Below are 18,945 nucleotides of genomic sequence, written 5' to 3' on the forward strand. Positions count from 1 at the left end.
CACTGCAGTCTGGTAGTTTTGTTTCTGTGGAATAGATTCACACGTGCAAATTTTCTGGAACAAAGCCCGTGTGTAATTTAAATTTTACCAGCCGTGACCGGGTTATGTTCGCACATAGCTGGAGCAAATCCTATTCCCACCAGCTGTTTATGGCATTAATTTGGAACAGTTTCTGTCATCTAAGCATGAGAAGCCACCTTTTCTACAAATGTTGCCTAAGCATCTTCTCTCTTTTGCAAATGGCACACCTAAAGCTCTCTAAAACTTTTGGCCATGAGGACCGTTTGAAAATCCTCCTAAAACTGTTAGCAATTCTCATTCTAAACCTGGTCCTTGGCCCAAAACATCTGCCTGAGAAGCCTGGAAAACAGGCAGTGAGTGGACGGGCTTCCAACTCAGAGGGTGGTGTATCTGCACAGCTCCACACACCCCAGCCACTGGGAAGGCTTGAGGTGAGCTTATGCCCTGGCCTTTTTACTGACTTTTACTAAAATTACACATGCAAGTATTTGCATTCCAGCCAGAATACCCTCTCGATCCAAAAGCTCAAAAGGAGCAGAGAATTGAGAACACTATTAAAGTAGCCCATGCTGTTCCTCCCCTCCAGGCTCTGGCAGACAATCAGCGTTTTCCTGGAGCCCCTCACACCCCACCTTGCTTAAGATATGCCTGACAGTGTCTAGAAACTCCACCCTCTGGTCCTAATAGGGTGTCCCGAGCAGTGGCCTTAAGTTTGTCTTGAGCTGCCCGCACTCTCTACCTCAAGCTTTCTGACAACAAGTGACTGTATTGGGGTGGTGGCTGACTGGGTCAAGGACTCCAGGCCCTACATGGTACCTATGATGTGGTCACATCTTGTTCCTTCACCCAAGACTTTTTTCATCATGGCTGGAGATGGATGGACACGTGTACCCTAAGCTGTCTCCGTGTTGGTGCATGGCACATCCACATCCTGAGTCTACCAGGGTGTCTACTGAAATGTGGCAGCAGGGCTCGTGTGCCCTCGTGTAACCAGCACTGTCACAGACCACACCTGCCAGGCGAGTGATCAAGAAGACTTACACAGACTTGGCATCATGACCAGTTTCAGTTTTTCCAGCTCAGACACTGCCCTGCTGAGGAACAGACCTCTTGGTGAGCCTGGCTCAGACCAGAGGCTAAGAGTTTGCTGTCTACCCGGAGACCACGAGTCAGAGATGAGCGAGGGCCTCCTCATCCCTTATCCTCAGTGCTGGCAGAGGACCCCACTTCAGTGGGCATCCAGCTTCCCCAGTGGAAGAAAAAGGAGCCCAACCCTCATGCCTCTGGGAATGCATCCCTACAAAATGGGAATAGCTCAGATATTTCCTGCAAAAATGAGACTAAAATACTCTGCCTTTGAGAAATCTCAAAGCACATTCCAGATCATCCAAAGACTGCCCCGGAAAAATAGACTCAGCTGTTTCCTTTGGCAAATGGGAGACTTCCCCTGGACCCGTGGCTTTAGGGAGCCTCACTTTGGAGCAGGAGCATGCATGAGGAAGCAACCGAGATTCCACCCCCAGAGCACTAAAGCCCCAAGGCCTCCCTCCCACACTGAGCCCCAGACCCCAAATAGAGGGTGGGAGAATCTGTTCCTCTGGTGTTGGGTGAGAGGCTTCAGACTGAAATGAGCCCCATGCACTGACCATGCCCCTTCTAAAGGGACCTTCCTGGTCAGCACAAAGCTGACCCCCAAAAAGAGCTTGTCCTCCAATACTCAAGTGTCATCCCTGTACCCTGGACTGAACTGTAATGAGCACACAAATTCCCTGGAATCTTGGTAAAATGCACCTTCTGCTTCAGCAGATTTGGAGTGGATCAGATTCTACATTCCTTTCCTTTTCTTTTTCTTTCTTTTTTTTTTTTTTTTTTTTTTTTTGAGACAGAGTTTCACCCTTGTTTCCCAGGCTGGAGTGCAATGGCGTGACCTCAGATCACTGTAACCTCTGCCTCCCAGGTTCAAGCGATTCTCCTGCCTCAGCCTCCCGAGTAGCTGGGATTATAGGCATGCGCCACCACGCCTGGCTAATTTTGTATTTTTAGTAGAGATGGGGTCTCTCCATTTTGGTCGGCCTGGTCTGGAACTCCGGACCTCAAGTGACCCGCCTGCCTCGGCCTCCCAAAGTCCTGGGATTACAGGCATGAGCCACTGCACTGAGCCCCAGATTCTACATTTCTAACAAGTGTCACCGCCTCCTCCAAGATGCCCTGAACCCTGAACTGAGCTTCATCCCTCCATCCGCCCCCCCACCCTCCCATTCATCCTGGGGATTCCCAGATCTTATTTTAATGCAAACCCTTTTGTGAGAAAGTATTGCAAGAAAGCGTTGCTTTCTTAAACAATGCAAATTGTTTTGACTCCAACAGGTTTGGCCATAATCTGTGGAAGGAAATTGGCAGAAGGCCAGAGAGGAACTAGAGGAAGCTGGAAGCAGGCAGGTCAAGGCCAGAGGAACTCACACAGCTGGACTCCCTGGATGGTGAGAGGTGGGTGGTGGGGAGGGAGAGGGGAGGTACTGACTAGGGGGAGGAGACCATCCATGCACCCCGTGTCCAAGGGAGAATTACATGCACAGGCTTATCAGAGGTGACACCAGCATGCAGCAGGGAAAGGTGTTTTGCAACCAGGAGCTCCATGCTCAAAAAATAACATTCAGCACCAAGGAGAGGGATTTTCAAGAACAAAGCAGAGGTTAAGGTGCAGGCAGGGTCCTGGCTAGGTGCAAGCCATGTCGATTGTGTTGTACTGGTATTTCTAAATCTGTAACTAAGATTCTAATTTTTTTAATTGGCTGTTTTGGCTCGGGGCTACTTAGCAATCAAGAACAAAATGGGGGCACTTATGACATCTCTTAAATATCGTTTATTCCTGACGGTGCCCAAGCCAAATCATGTCATCACCTCTGATGTCCTAGGGAAAACAAATAGAGGAAGCAGGAAGCAAAGGGCTGGTGGGTTTTCCTGAGCTTTGGGCCCACTTAGGACAGCCAAATGGTGGAAGCCTCCACCCAAAGTTAACGGGCTTTCTAGGTTCATTTGCACAAGAGCAGACTCCAAGAAGTTTCTTCTGGAATTTCAAATGTGATGTGATCTGCAAATCTGCTCCCTGTCAGCTAGAAAGATGCTGACCTGTGCAGACGGCTGTTTCCAAAAGTCGAGCTGTCAGACTCTCTCCGAAGGCAGGACCCAGGCCTCCCTCATCTGTCTGTGGAGCCCTCATAGGCAGCATCCTGCCTTAGAGATGGGTTTTACTCAGAATTACAGAACATTTTTCCTCTTTGCATTATCTCAGCTCCAAACTTATGTTTAACATTTGAGCTAATGTCCTTCTTTGCCTCAACTTGGGTGTTTTGTGGATTTGTTCGTGCCTCCACTCAACAAACACGCATTCAGTTCCTTCCATGAGTCTGTCTGCTCCGTGCGGGAGCCATAATGGTGGGCAACAGAGGCAACGTGCCTGCTGTTAGGTGTTTTGTTGTGGTGGCACACGCATGCACATATAACCAGAGGTGTGCTAGTGTATCAGCTCTATGCCAGAGTAGGGGTGAGGGAGCCATAATTTGTACTATTTGCCAGTTTCTATGATGTCAATGGTGACCCAGCCAATTTCAAATTACCCACATGATGTCACTGAATGTGGAGTTAATACAGATGCGTATGATCATCTCTCAGGAGCCTGTATGACCTGCTCCGGAACAATTAATTTAATTTAACTGTTTACTTTGTAGCCTTTACACGTATTAATTTACTCCTACAAACAATATCATAGCTCTTCAAAGTCAGAGCTGAAGTCATCTCAACTGGGAGGCTATTGATGGATTGGCGATGGTCCTCCAGGTCCCTCTCCCTTCCATGCAGACACCTAGGTGAAGGCCCAGCCCCAGGTAGACACAGGAAGAGGCGAGGCCAGAGCAGAAGAGAAATGGTACATGGAGCTACCGCTGGAGCTGAGGATTATTTAGCAGTAAATCTTTTTTGATTTTCTATTGCATGCCTGGCAGTCCACGGGAATCCACAGAAGCCACAATGAATGAGTCACTGCCACTGCCTTCAAGGTGCTCACAGTCTGATGCAGAAGGGATAATGACCATGCACTGTGGAAAAGTGCTGTGTTAAACATGGGAATTAGCAAGAAAGATTTGCTAGAGAAGGCAAGTCTGAAAGGATGAATGGGGGCATCCAGGTGGAGAAGATGGGAAAGATGCAGAATCACTGCAAAAAAGAAAACAAGACTATGGTGCATTCAAGAAGCTGCAAGCGGTCCAGTACAATGGGAATGTGGGCACAGATGGAAGAGAGTGACAGGATGAGGCTGGAGAATGAAAGGAGCAAGATCTGCAAAGATCCCTCCTGCTGCTTGCCCTGTGTCCTCTTGGGAAGCACTTCTCAAACTATAATGGGCACACAAATTCCCTGGGATCTTGGTAAAATGCAGCTTCTGCTTCAGCAGGTTTGGGGTGGACTAGATTCTACATTTCTAACAAGCTCCCTGATTATGTTGACGCTGCTGGTCCATGGACTATCCTTTGCATAGCAAGGGTGTAAGGAAGAGGAGAGTGCTGAAGGGTGTTAGGAAGGTGGAGTCCACGATCAGGCTTGCATCTCTAAAGATGACTCTAGTTGCTGGGGGCAAGATGGGCTGCAGGCAGCCACAGCTGCAGGAGCAATGGCGGAGAAAAAGAAGGTTAAGAGTTAAAGTCTAGGTTAGGTGCGGTGGCTCATGCCTCTTATCTAAACACTTTGGGAGGCTAAGACAGAAGGACTGCTTGACCCAGGAGTTTGAGACCAGCCTGGGCAACATGGCAAGACCCCATCTCTACAAGAAATAAAAACTCAGCCAGGCGTGGTGATATGCACCTGTAGTCCCAGCTACTTGGGAAGCTAAAATGGGAGGATTGCTTGAGCCCAGGAGGTCAAGGCTGCAGTGAGCCATGATCCTGCTGTTGCACTCCAGGCTGGGCAACAGAGCAAGACTCTGTCTCAAAAAAAAAAGAATGAGTTAAATCTGGCACGTTGATGAGCTTGAGAGGTACCATTTGGATGCTGCTTTGTGTCAGGCTTCTTGTCCTCACCACCTGTCTCGCCTGTTTCTCCTCCCAAGGTGGATCTGGAGCCCCCAGGATCCCTCCTACTCCAGGACATCTTCTCAGGCCTCTGTGTGCCAGCCTGCATGGCATCACTTGGTTTTAGAGAATTGGGCAAAGTCATGCTTAATGTCACTCAGTCCTGTTTCAGGGTGAAGTCATTTATTTTAGGGGCAGATCTATTTCAGTAGCTTTATTTTTTTAATGTAGTAATTTTTATTGTTTTTCCTTTTCAATAAAATAAATACTTGCTACATAGTTTCTACTGAAATTATAAATTAACTGTTCAGGGTTAACAAGGCTTGAATTATCCTATTGAATCTATAAAACATTCAGCTTTATAAGAAACAGATTTTTACTTTTTTTTCTCATTACACATTATTATATAACCTTTAAGGATAATAAAACTGTGTTAAGATTTAAAATTTAAGAAATCTATCTATACCAAGTTTTTAAAAGTGCATTAATCAAGGCTAAATTTTAAATATTGATATATACATATTTCATAATCTGAATCTGTTTAACATTAACACTAGCCTTTCTCTTTGTTATTTTTTTTCCCTACAAGATGACTTGACTTTGCAGAATAGTGGTTCCCAACTAGTGCTGATTTTGTCTCCCTGGGAACATTTGGCAATATCTGATGAAATTTTTGTTGTCATCGGTAGGGGAGCTAATGGCATTCAGTGAGTAGAACCCAAGATGCTGCTAAACATCCTACAATGCACAGGATGGAACCCCATAACTAAGAAATATCCAGCCCAAATGTCAACCGTGCCAAGGTTAAGAAACCCTGCTGCAAAGTGCAACTCAATTCCCATTTTATGAATATCCTCTCTGTTCAATGTAATTCTGAAAACACAGACCTGACTAACTTGCATATACTACTCAGAATATTTAACCTATCCAATGTCATTACCAAAAGCAATGGTTGACTTTAAGTATCAAGTGATACTTCCAGAATGATTAAACCACAAAGTCAGCTTAGAAAGATAGAAATCGGGACGCATTATTTATATACCATTTAATTGTTCTTGAATCTGCGCTACCAGTCTAATCTATTAATATGGAAAGTTAATTAGAACTGTTTTGAGTTAGCTAAGCACATAGTTTCCTTTGAACACTTTTCTGAACTATGATAAAAATTAAATTATATATAAAGCACCTGGAAAATAGAAAAGCACTCTACAAATGTTCTCAAAATGTTTGTTGCAACATGTGAAAAGTGAAGAGCTTCCCTTACTTGTCCAAACTTGTCATGAACATGTGTTTGGACAGTTAAATTAATTTTTATTTGTTCTCTCTTTTTTACAATGATTTTTCTTACATGTCTTTTACAAAGATCAGCGCATATATATAGTATGTGTGATACAAAAGAAAGCAAATGTGTTTTCACACGAATGAAGTATCAAGGTGGCATATGAGTGTTCTAATTGGGAGCCAATATTTTTCAAATTATCCTAAGTTTAGGGGTTTTTTTTTTGTTTGTCTGTTTGTTCGTTTGTTTGTTTGTTTTGAGATGGAGTCTCACTCTGTCACCCAGGCGGGAGTGCAGTGGCACGACCTTGGTTCACTGCAACCTCCGCCTCTCAGGTTCAAGCAATTCTCCTGCCTTAGCCTCCCACGTAGCTGGGATTACAGGCACCCGCCACCATGCCTGGCTAATTTTTGTATTTTTAGAGAGATGGGATTTCACCATGTTGGCCAGGCTGGTCTCAAACTTCAGACCTCAGGTGATCCACTCACCTCGGCCTCCCAAAGTGCTGGGATTACAGTCGTGAGCCGCATGCCCGGCCTTTTTTTTTTTTTTTTTTTTTTTTACAGGATTTCATTCTATCATCCAGGCTGGAGTGCAGTGGCATGATTATGGTTCACTGTAGCCTCGACCTCCCAGGACCAAGCGATCCTCCCGCCTCAGCCTCTCGAGTAACTGGGACCACAGACATGCATCACCATGCCCGGCTAATTTTTTGTATTTTTAGCAAAGACAGGGTTTCCTCATGTTGCCCAAGTTGGTCTCGAACTCCTGGGCTCAAGTGATCTGCCTGTCTCGGCCTTCCGAATTACTGGGATTACAAGGCGTGAGCCACTGTGCCCAGCTTATTCTAAGTTTAAGTAGAGAAAGTTTTCAGTACTTTATTAATCATTTATCTCCACATCCACATCCTATTTATTTTTTCATGGTCAATAAACTGATTCAAATGATTTAAGTTATCCCACCATTTAAAGAGAAAAGTCTCTATAATAACTTGAAACCATGGAGTTATTTTAATTTCACCAATGACTACTTTTTTCAGAAGTTCTAGCTCTTCCTTTGATACACTGAAAATAGTTTTTGTCTCAGTGGGATCTGAATTCAAAGTTCTGTTCTTCCTCACAAACAAAATATAATCAGTTTTATGTTGTCCCCAGATGTCATCAGATTGAATTTTGTTGCCAGTTAATGCGAGATAATAGGTTTCTTCTGGAGGAGCCTCTTCCATGGGAATTCCTAATTCAGCTTTTAGATGCCTCTGTGCTACTCAACTTGTGCCAATGACATCATTTCTCTCAAGCTTGTCTGGATTACTTAATAGATGACTACAAACAAGTATTGGTGAAACTGGCTGGAAGGGTAATTTTAGCATCTGATCTCTGCTGTCACAGGAGCTCATTTTGGTGTTGAGTAAGAAGACACTAAGAGTTTGATGCAATAATCCATTCCCAATGTTTTCATTCAGGTGACAATTCTTCTTGGTCTCAGCTCTAATATTACTGTCATTTTCGTCCATAAGAATACACTTATCTGTGGTGCACGGCGGTTCACATCTGTCATCCCAACATTTTGAGAGGCCAAAGTGGGAGGATCGTTTGAGCCCAGGAGTTTATGACCAGCCTGGGCAGCATAGCAAGATCCTGACTCTGCAAAAATTTTAAAAATTCATTGGGTGTGGTGGTGCATCCCTGTAATCTCAGCTAATCAGGAAGCTGAGGCAGAAGGATCACTTGAACCCAGGAGGTCAGGCTGCAGTGAGCCATGATCACACCACTGCACTCCAACCTGGGTCACAGGGCAAGACCCTGACTCTAAAAAATAAATAAATAATGAATTTTTTTAAAGAACACACTTGTCTACGAGGAGTTGCACTTGTTGCTCTTGGAGATGTCCAATACCTGTCTGAGGCATCGTCACAGTATGTCTGATCTGCCCCCAGAACACAGGCCTGGCACTAGGGTGGCATCAGTGCTGGGCTCAGGTATGCCTTGGGAGCTTTATAAATGGCTGTCCCTGGAGTATATGTTCAAGACCTAAAGAGAGGCCGTTTGTGTTTTCTAATCAAGCTTTACTGAATTTTATAGGGGAATGATGTATAATGAGATTTGCAAAAATCCTAGGATGCCCTCCTCTGGAATGTCCACAATCTGCTATAATGGGGAAACATCAGAGGCTCAAAGGGAACTTGGGGAGTTGCTATGGGAGCTCAAAGGCAGACACGTAGCTGCTCCTGGGACATTAGAAATGAGACTTGGGCAGAGTCCAGGAAAAAGTGAGAGAATGGAGCAGAGAAAGGTGCCCCGATAAACCTGTACCAGCCTGTGTGGCATGGGCAGAACTTGCCATCTCTTTCTAGCTCTGTAAGCCCAAGGCTTTCTATTAGCTTTTAGGGCTTGATATTTGCATCATTTTATGAGTCTATTAGGCTCAAAAAAGTCTTTGTTGAGCATTTACAAAACATTTATTTGAAAACTGTTCTGCATGAAAACATGTTGAATTCAGTGAAAGAAAACAGTACGTTATCAAGTTTGTTGGCACAAACCGTACTTTTAGGTTTTAGGGCTGGATATTTGTATCATTCTATGAGGACCCACTGGGCCCAAAATTGTCTTTTCTGAGCTTCTACAAAACGTGTGTTTGAAAACATGTTTTCTATGTGAAAACATGTTGAATTTAGTGAAAGAAAACAGAGCATCATCAAGGTTTTTGGCAGAAACCAGGATTTTATCTTTTAGGGCTGGATATTTGTATTTTCTTTTTTTATTATTATTATTTAGATGGAGTCTTGCTCTGTCACCCAGGCTGGAGTGCAATGGGACGATCTGGGTTCACTGCAACCTCTGCCTCCTGAGTTCAAGCAATTCTCCTGCCTCAGCCTCCGGAGGAGCTGGGATTACAGGCCCGCACCACCATGTATGGCAAATTTTTGTATTTTTAGTAGAGATGGGGTTTCACCATGTTGGCCAGGCTGGTCTTGAATGCCTGACCTCAAGCAATCCACCTGCCTCAGCCTCCTAAAGTGCTGGGATTACACAGGCCTGAGCCCCCATGCCAGAACAATATTTGTATTTTCTATGAGAGTTCACTAAGCTCAGAATTGTGTTGTCTGAGATCCCACAAGAGGTCCTTTGAAAAGAGTTACACAGCTGTAGCATAGACTGTGAGCAGGGGAGTGGTGAGAAATGAAACAGGGCAATCACCAGAGAACAGAACACAGCGAACCCTACGTGCAGGACCAAAATGAGGGCAGCTAAGTTGCAGGATGCTGGGCTCTACCCAACTGGCCAGCCTGTTGGGAACAAACATTGGCTGAGCCTGTCTCTGTGCTGGGCTTGGCGGCCAGGCCTGGGGATGCAGGGTTGGAGGCCACTGTCAAGGAGCCTCGAACAGGCCAGCAGCTGAGCAGACTTGAACAATGCATGCAGGTCTTTAATTAGTTCATCTGTGATTAGGGCCATTAACAAGGGGATCTGGATATAAAATATGGGGTTTTCTCCTAGTCTGGAGGGCAAGGGAAGACCTTCCTGTGGAAATGATGTTTGGGTTGAGACCTGAAGATTAAGTGAGAATGAGGCATGTTAAAAACCCATTTCCAGTTCTCCTCACTGCTTGTGGGAGTGCAAAATGGTACAATGGCTTTGAAAAACCATTTGGCAGTTTCTAATAGTTAAACATATGGGCCAGCAATCCCACTCCTAGCTATATACCTAGGAGAAATCAAAACATGTGTCTACACAAAGACTTGTATCCAAATGTTCATAGCAGCTTTCTTCATAAAAGCCCCATCCTGGAAAAAAGAATGCAAATTCCCAGCCGGGCACCGTGGGCTCATGCCTGTAATCCCAGCAGTTTGAGAGGCTGAGATGGGTGGATCACCTGAGGTCAGGAGTTCAAGACCAGCCTGACCAACATGGCAGAACTCCGTTTCTACTAAAAATACAAAAATTAGCTGGACGTGGTGGCACGTACCTGTAGTCCCAGCTACTTGGGAGGCTGAGACAGGAGAATCTCTTGAACCCAGTAGGTGGAGGTTGCAGTGAGCTGAGATTACACCACTGCACTCTAGCCTGGAAGACACAGCAAAACTCCGTATCAAAAAAAAAAAGAATGGAAATTCCCATCAACAGGTGAGTGAATAATAATAGTGAGGTATATTCACACAATGGAATACTACTTAGCAATCAAAATGAATGAATTACTGAAACAGAACAACATGAATATATCTCACAGGGAAGCCAGATACAAAAAAGCACACACTGCATGATCCCATTCACCCGAAGTTGGAGAAGAGACAAAAACCAACCTACAACAACAGAGGATGGAAAAGTGATTCTCTTTGGAGTGGGAGGGGCTGTTAACTGGAAAGAACTTTGTCGGGGATGGAAGCTTCTATCTTTGAATTCAGGTAGCGGTTACATGGGTGCACACACACACAAATACCTTTTTCACCTTTTATACTCAAAATTTATACATTTTACAGTATGCAAATTCGACCTTCCTTTTTTTAAAGCTCCTAAAATCCCAACACTCACCACCCTCAAAGCAAGTGAACTAACCGGCTGCAAGTCCCCACACTCTTCTTCAGCTCTTCCCTCCCACTTGCCCCCACCAAGGCCACTCACAGTGTCCAGCTGCACACAAACAGTATGGCTCTGACCACTGGCCCCTGGGGTGGGGAGCTCTTTGCTGGCTACACATCTGACATGGGGAGCTTTCAGCCTTGCCCAGCCACTGGCCAGAGCAGAGGGGGCCTCCCCAGTCCTGGGTGTCTCATGGACACTGACCAGGCCGGAAGGACAGAAGGTGGGTGGGTTCCTGTCCTTGGGCTCCAGGGAAGGCCCAAGTTCTTTGTTCTATCTGACTGGGCTCCAAGTGCCATAACAGAGCCTCTGGCTTTGTTGTGAAGATGTTAGAACCCATTTGATGGAGTGGTGGGGAGGAGGACCTCCTTGTACTCCTAGGGACCAGGGTGAGTCCCATGGCCAGCTGACCAAGTCCCCTGGGAGACTGACACCTGTCAGGACGGCTCGAGAGACCAGAGACAGCTCTCAGCCAACCCTGTGGTGTGGGTAGCATCCAGACAAGGGCCAGCAGACCAGAGTCTGAGAGTCCGGACCACAGAGGCAAAGGCCCAGGGAGAAAGGCTGGGAGCAGAACCTGCAGGCAGTTTGGGGTCGAGACAGACCCACAACAACAGGAGGATGAGGTGCAGGCACCCAGAGGCAGCAGGCTGGAGCAATGGCTAGGCCTCACCCTGCCGTGAGCACTTTCAGACCAACAGCACCTAACCTGAGGCTTGGCATACAGATGGCATTCAATGTGTGCTTTTATTTTTTTAAACAAGGACATTTTCTCAAGGTCCAGGGTTTGTCTTTGCTGCCTCAAAGGTACAGCTACAGAATTTTCTAAGCTTCAGCTCTCACCTTGCCACAGTCCCATGCTCAAGGCCTGGGGCAGGGCAGTGAGCTGTCACCAGGGACTGTGGCCCCAGTGGCTTTGGTGTCCCTGCTTTCTCTAACACTCCCCTTGTCAGCTGGAGCTGTGCCTTTACCCTTTTCCACGTTCCCTCTGAGTGATCCTGGCATTGGCTTGGATTTTCGAGACATTTTCTGCTGTCTGCTTTTTCAAGGCTCCCTCTGAAGTTGATCTTACCTTTAAAAAAAAAAAAAAAAAAAAGCACGGAAGAGTGAAGATCTCAGAACCAGATAGCCCAGGTTCAAACTCCAGCCTTTCCACATCCGCTGTGTGACCTTGGGGGAACTATTTAACCTCTCAGATTCTCAGTGTTTTCATATGTGAAAGGGGAATAATTGCTCCTGCTTCATGGGCATCATGAATATTCAACCAAATAACCCATGCAAATTGTTTGGCAAGTGTCTGACACATAATACATGCTTTATAAATGTTAGCTTTTGTCACAGGTCAGGTTCCCCAGAAGCAGAGCCTGAGAAGGAAATTCTAGAGCTGTCATGTATTGGGGCGGGGCGTACAGGAGAAACCAAATGGGAGCAATAGGCAGAGGATGATGCCAAGCAAAGATGTGGATTCCACTGGAGCCGGTTCTCAACTGGATCCCAGGAAGCTCTGTTGTGTGATGCACACTCCAGAGTTTGTGACTCCTGGAGGTAAGGGGGCTAGCTTTCCATACCCTGCACACTAGCTGTGCATTAGGAGAAGCAGGACCTCTTGCCCAGGGGTCATCCTCTGGAAAGGGCTGCAGAGATATGTGAGACGCTGGCCACAGCCAGTAAAAGAGATTCCCAGGGATCTGGCTGGGAGGGTCTGCTACAGGGGTTTAGCCACAGCTCATTCTTTTTATTACTTTATTGATTTTCCCTGCATTCCCATGTTGAAAGGAAGGGCAAGTACTCCACAATCCAATCTCGTATCTACACTCCCTTGGGCTGGCCCTGGACCTACATCCACACGTCGAGGACCTTCCAGGCTGTCATTTCCCCACAATCTCACTGTTCTCCAGGGCAGTGCCGCCAAGGCATCTGACTGCTTCCTAGCCTATCAAGATAGGAGAAAGAAGAGGGGCTTATGTGCAGCAAGTTGGCAGCCTGTCTGGAAGCAGGAGGCTCCTCTTAGCCTTCATACTGCTGTGCTTGAGAGGAAATCTGTTTCTCAATAAAACAAACTTTCTCCATCTGAATGGCCAGCTGAGGTCCACTGCATACATTGTGCTGGGCTTTCTTCTTAAACTCAGAAAGGTCTTGGGATGAAGTGGAGCATGTCAGGGGCAGTGGGCCAGAGTGGTAAAGTATGTAGAACTTGGAGAGACAGAAGACCTAAGCTCCAGCACGGCCCCTTGCATGGGAGTCTTTGGGAAAATCCTTTAATGTCTTTGAACTTCAGTTTCTTCATCCATGCACTGGGTGTAATACCACCTACCTCATGAAGCCTTTGTAAAAATGAAATAAGAGGATGAATTTGGAACTACCAGATACAAAATAAATGTCAATTGCCTCAGAACTATTGGATATATCATTGTGACAATATGTTTTTTAAAAGTGGGATTGTGCCAGGCTTGGTGGTGGTTTATCCCTGTAATTCCAGCACTTTGGGAGGCTGAGGAAAGAGGATCATTTGAGGCCAGGCATTAGAGACCAGCCTGGGCAACATAGTGAGACCTCATGTCTACAAAAAATAAAAATACATTAGCTGGGTGTGGTGGTGTATGCCTGTAGTCCCAGCTAATCAGAAGGCTGAGGCAGGAGGATTGCTTGAGCCCAGGAATTTGAGGTTGCAGTGAGCTATGATTGCACCACTGCACTCCACACTGGGTTACAGAGCAGAAGAATATAAGTGAAATCTAAAACTGAGATTGTAGGCCTGGTGTGGTAGCTCACACCTGTAATCCCAGCACTTTGGGAGGCCAAGGCAGGTGGATCACTTGAGGTCAGGAGTTCGAGACAAGCTTGGTCAACATGGCAAAACTCCATAAAAATACAAAAATACAAAAAATTATCCGGGTGTGGTGGCACACACCTGTAATTTCAGCTACTCTGTAGGCTGAGGCAGGAGAATCACTAGAATCCAGGAGATGGAGGTTGCAGTAAGCCAGGATCACACCACTGCACTCCAGCCTGGGCAACAGAGAGAGACTCAGTCTCAATTAAATAAATTAAATAAATAAATAATAAAAATAAAATCAAGATTGTAAATAAACTGGATCAAATCCAAGGAAAATAGAGTTTTCCTTCATCTTCGCTTATACTTAGATAGCAGGCCGTCTCTATGTGAGTTACTCATTGCCTGAGGCTGGGTTCCCCAAGAAGTAGATGCCAAGTCAAGGATTCATGTACAAGTGGTTTATTCGAGAGGTAATCCCTGGAAACGCTGCAAGTGGGGAATAGAAAAAGGGAAAGGAAGGTAGCTCAAAAAGGCTGTGTTAGCATGTTTATTGCATGGGCAACTGGAGCTTCACTCTGGTTGGGGGGCCCCTGGATGCCAGAGTAGAACATGTTCCTCAGGGTTATCCTGCCTGCAGGGTGAGGGAGCTGGGGAATTTATACACCAAGATCTGTCCATCACTGGTTAAGGACAGCTCCCAAAGACTGTACTTTCCTAATAGTTCCAACCTGCTGAGTGCATAGGCTGAGTGGGCTTCTGAACATGCTGGTCCCATCTCCTAATGATGAGAGGTGGAGGCACAGGAGAAGGCAAACAAATGGCAAAGACACTTAAATATGTGAGAAAATGAGTCCAACCTGAACTTTGACTTTTCTGGGTGGCCCACTCATGCCACTAACTTCAATATCTTCATTTCGTCTGCTTTTACAAAGACAGACAATTCCAAACAGCCAAGCCTAACAGGTAGCTCATCTTAGCCTCTGGATTCAGAGCACTGGTGGCCTCTCCACCTCCAACTGACACCAGAAAACATATAAACACCTCTAAGCATGCTTTGGGTATTTGTTTTTCTAATTGCAAATATTATGCCATAACTTAATTTGAAGACCTTGTAAAGAATATGCCAGAAACATCTAATATTAGCCTAATATTAGCTCTAAAAACTAGGGCAATCTTTTTTTAACAGAAGAGTGTGCATATAAACATCAAAAGATGTGATGAGAGTAGTTTCAACTTCTAACTATAGAAATTATAGAGATATTTCATGAAAGAGGTACTTTATCAGCTCATCTAGAGTGAATGTTAAAGAAGAAGATACGGCTATTAACTCCAGAGTCCACTGTCTCAGAGATGCAGCCCAAAGTTATAAGACTGAGTGCCTCGAGGTAGGGAATAGGAAGCAACAGGGTCTCCAGGCTCACTGAGGTGTACTGACCTGCCATGCAATTCCTACATCAGCCAAGATCCTCTGTCCATGGTTACAGGACCCCTGGATTTGCTATGCCTATCTTGATGGCTTCCTACATGAGACCATCCATTCACACTTGGCCCTTATCCAGGCCTGAAATTCTCCCCAGTCGCACTCCACCCACTTACGTCTATCACCTAGCTCAAAGCCAGTAAAGCTCATCTCTGAACCAACAAAAATTTCCTTTATCCCATCAAAACGTCCTTAACATCTATCTTGAGGTCATGCAGCACGATCTTACTTTGCTGACATTGTTTCCTTCTTCTGTGGATTCCCAAGCAGAGTACAGATTCTTTGGGGGATAAGAGCTGGAATTTCAGCTTCTTTTTTTTTTTCTTTGAGATGGAGTCTCGCTCTGTTGCCAGGCTGGAGTGCGGTGGCGCTACCTCTGCTCACTGCAACCTCCGACTCCCTGGTTCACGCCATTCTCCTGCCTCAGCTTCCCAAGTAGCTGGGATTACAGGCACACACCATCACTCCCAGCTAATTTTTGTATTTTTAGTAGAGACAGGGTTTCACCATGTTAGCCAGGATGGTCTCGATCTCCTGACCTCGTGATCCGCCTGCCTCAGCCTCCCGAAGTGCTGGGATTAGAGGCGTGAGTCACCACACCCGGCCTCAGCTTCTTTTATATCCCACACAGCACCCAGCACAGAGCAGAAAGCTAAGCGCATCGACCCACTGACTGACTGACTGAATAAATGAATACATGCTGTCTCACTTGTAGAAGCCCAGATTCCTCCTTCTTACGACTCCCACACCCACTTAGGAGATTCCATTATGTCTTAAAAGAAGTTACATCTCCATTAGTGTCAAAGCAACATCACATAAGTGGCTTAACGTGATCAGGCATGAATTTCTTTGTTTTCCCACTCACCTGAAAGCCCAAGTACTCCAGAGCTTGCCTGCACCATAAAAAGGCAAAGTACAAAATTGTTGAAAAGAGATATGGCGGGTTTATGAGAATATCCTTCAGATGTAGCAGAAACAATCCAGGTGGTAAACACTTCTGATTCTTCAAAGAAAACGGAAGAAAGGGATCCCTACCATCTATTTTGAATCTACCATTTTTTGTTTCTGAGTGTCTTTTAAATCTATTCAAAATCCTTTAAGGACATTTCACCATGCATGGGAGAAGTTCATGACTCCTCAACAAATTGCAAGAGATCTTTTATAGGCTGGACTCTGCCTCATTCTCCAAACTCACCTGCCATAATCCTGATGTGCTCCACATTGCCAGACTCTTTCAAGCCCTTCCCCGCCCTGTGGAGAATCCCTACTCACACCTCAGGACTAGCTCAGACATGGTCTCCAGGAGACCTTTTCTAAGATCCTATGTGAGGGAACTAACCCCCTTAGCACCTTGGGACATAATTATTTACTTTCATGTACATGTCCCATAGTGAACCATGAGCACCTCCAGACCTTACCCTGTGTTTGGTCGCCTTGCTCTGCTCTCTACAGCTGGCACCCAATCTTGCCAGGCTGTCTCCAGGGACTCGAGCCCTTGGAATGGGGTCCTGGATGCTTTTCCACCTGCCTGACTTCTAAATTCCACTAAGATCCTGTCCCATTCTCTTGGAAACACCAGAACTTACTCTGACATGCCCTGTGGAAGTTATTTCTCCACCACTGTTCAAACCCACTCCCAGACCTAGCCTTCCCTGAGGAGAGCGTCTCAGCCAAATCCAGCTGCCTCTTGCTCAAGTTTCCTTGCGGGGGCCACTGTCCTCATCCTGTTAAGTCTTCTCAGAGTCACAGGAAGAATCAATATTCCAGTGTCAGCCAGCAGGGGGCAGTGTGGAAATACACACACTAGGCCCTTTTTTCAAAGGGTCAGCTTCCCTGAGGGTGTCTATCTGTGCCTCCACGGAGCATGGCTTGGGCTATTCCTCCAGTCCCATGGCCAGGTGGATCCTTCTTTTATGCTTCATTTCTATTAAATGAGAACATTCTCAATTCACTAACTGGATTGTTGGAAAGACAGCAAGCTCTGCTAGATAGTTCTAAATATTTGCATCAAATGTGGACCAGAAATTATGAATCTGTCTTTCAACGCGCTCAGATCTGAGTCAGCAAGCCTGCCACATGCAAAAGTAGGAACATTAAATACTTGAAGCTGGGAGAGAATAAGTGGGTTTCTAATCCTCTCTGGTGTATTCAGTTCTAGAAAGTGGTTCTTTGTATTCTACTGGAACATTTCTATGTATGATTTTTTTTGTTGTTTGTTTGCTTTTTGAGACAGAATCTCCCTCTGTTGCTCAGGCTGGAGCACAGTAGCACAATTTCAGCTCACTGAAACCTCTGTCTCCCAGGTTCAAGGAATTCTCCTGCCTCAGCCTCCCGAGTAGCTAAGATTATAGGCATGTGCCACCATGCCCAGCTAATTTTTGTATTTGTAGTAAAGTCAAGGTTTCACTATGTTGGCCAGGCTGGTGTATGTATGTTTTAAACATGCTTTAAGACAAAATTTCATTTTAGAGATGGGATCTCGCTATGTTGCCCAGGCTGGAGTGCAGTGGCTCTTCACAGGTATGATCATGGCGCACTGCAGCCTAGAACTACTAGGCTCAAGCGATCCTCCCACCCCAGCCTCCCACATAATTGAGACTACAGGTATACACCACCATGCCTGGCCTTAAACATGCTTTTTAAATGTGTCATAAATCACATTTCTCTGATGAATAAAAAGAATTATCTAATGTTGAGAAAGAGTCAATCTTTAATCATTTACCTCACAGGGCAGATTTCTTAATGAATTCTTTTATTGAATCCGCAGAATTTAACATCATGTTATTTTGGCCCTGAAGGCATAACTTCAAGCCATTCTGGACACTGAATGTGTTGCTGACATACACGTAAGCAAATCACTCAGAATCATATACACTTTACTGCATTATCACTACCATGAAGAAACATTTCTATATCATGCTTCATTTGAAAAAGAGCACTTTCTTCTTGATATGTATGTAATCCCTTGGTCTTGGGAAGCTAAGGCACAGCTTACTAAGGGGTTTTGTATACTCCACTAATTACGTAGCTTAAATCAGGCTGAGTAAACATGTAAACCAAATGCAAATCATCAATCTACATATGTTTAAGAAATAATGTAGACATGCTGCTGCGGCATACCTCCCAGAGAGTTCTGGTTTTAAGCAGCATCTTATAAATCACCAGCAAGAAAAATCAATTCATATCTTGGCTGAGGGTCTTTACCGGATTCCCACATACCACTGGAGTTAAGCACTGAATCCATACAAGCCAGCTGCAATTAAGACCCATTGCTATGGTTTGGATATTTGACCTCCCCGTAAAAAAAATCTCGTGTTGAAATTTCATCCCCAGTGTCAGAGGTGGGGCCCAGTGGGAGGTTTGGGTCATGGGAGCAGATCTCTTGTGAATGGCCTGCTGCCATCCTCACAGGTGTAAGTTTCACTCTTAGTTCCCTCAAGAGCTAGTTGTTGAAAAGAGCATAGAACCTCCTCCTGCCTCCTCTTGCCTCCTCTCTCCCCATGTGATCTGCACACAGTGGTTCACCTTCCCCTTCCGCCATGAGTAGAAGCAGCCAGAGGCCCTCATCAGAAGCAGGTATTGGTGCCATGCTTTTTGTACAGTCTGCAGAATGATGAACCAAATAAACCTATTTTCTTTATACATTACCAAGCCTCAAGTATTCTTTTATAACAACACAAACAGGCTAAGATAACCCCATCTGTGATCAGTCACCAAGACTTCTTCTCTCATATGAGTTTTGGACCTTA

The 18,945-nt window shown here is 45.4% G+C and overlaps 1 long non-coding RNA gene and 1 pseudogene across 1 annotated transcript; both read right to left on the reverse strand.

Annotated features, from left to right (window-relative positions):
• Window positions 1-2,864: 2,864 nt before the first annotated feature.
• LOC139358828 (uncharacterized) lies at window positions 2,865-16,683 on the reverse strand. The gene is made up of 2 exons (XR_011614339.1): window positions 16,392-16,683; window positions 2,865-4,676 (listed from the first exon to the last, which is right to left on the reverse strand). It is a non-coding gene; the product is annotated as an uncharacterized lncRNA (long non-coding RNA).
• LOC105481648 (isopentenyl-diphosphate Delta-isomerase 1-like) lies at window positions 7,380-8,271 on the reverse strand (annotated as a pseudogene).
• Window positions 16,684-18,945: the final 2,262 nt, after the last annotated feature.

The sequence above is a fragment of the Macaca nemestrina genome, chromosome 15, assembly GCF_043159975.1.
Source record: "Macaca nemestrina isolate mMacNem1 chromosome 15, mMacNem.hap1, whole genome shotgun sequence".
Taxonomy (NCBI): domain Eukaryota; kingdom Metazoa; phylum Chordata; class Mammalia; order Primates; family Cercopithecidae; genus Macaca; species Macaca nemestrina.